Genomic DNA, 304 nt, shown 5'->3' with positions numbered 1-304 from the left:
ACGGCTGACCCCCTTTCTTGGTTTGGCACCCCTGCTCACCTGCTCCATCATCTTGCCTCGGCCAAAACCCACCATGTTCCATGCTCTTCCACCTGTTGCTGATACCCCCTGGTGGTCAGTGCACATCATAGTGACTGGTTGTTTGGTTGTTCTGCCCTTTCAGTCTATTTGCATATTAGCCTTTTATTATATAGGATGATAACCACATTTATGGAAATAGGGCTTGTTTTAATTTCAACAAAATGGGGATGCGAGTCCCGGTCAGACAGGTATTTCTCTCCTTACTGAAACACTGCCTCTCCTG

At 47.0% G+C, this 304-nt stretch overlaps 1 protein-coding gene across 1 annotated transcript in view; it reads right to left on the bottom strand.

The window, feature by feature from the left end:
* The window catches only part of TCTN3 (tectonic family member 3), a 16,661-nt gene that overhangs the window by 7,957 nt on the left and 8,400 nt on the right, over positions 1–304 (bottom strand). The window lies entirely within an intron of this gene.

The sequence above is a fragment of the Myotis davidii genome, unplaced genomic scaffold (genome assembly GCF_000327345.1).
Source record: "Myotis davidii unplaced genomic scaffold, ASM32734v1 scaffold332, whole genome shotgun sequence".
In the NCBI taxonomy this organism is placed as follows: domain Eukaryota; kingdom Metazoa; phylum Chordata; class Mammalia; order Chiroptera; family Vespertilionidae; genus Myotis; species Myotis davidii.
The sequence above is the reverse complement of the archived record's forward strand: the minus strand, read 5'-3'. Positions and strand labels throughout refer to the sequence as shown.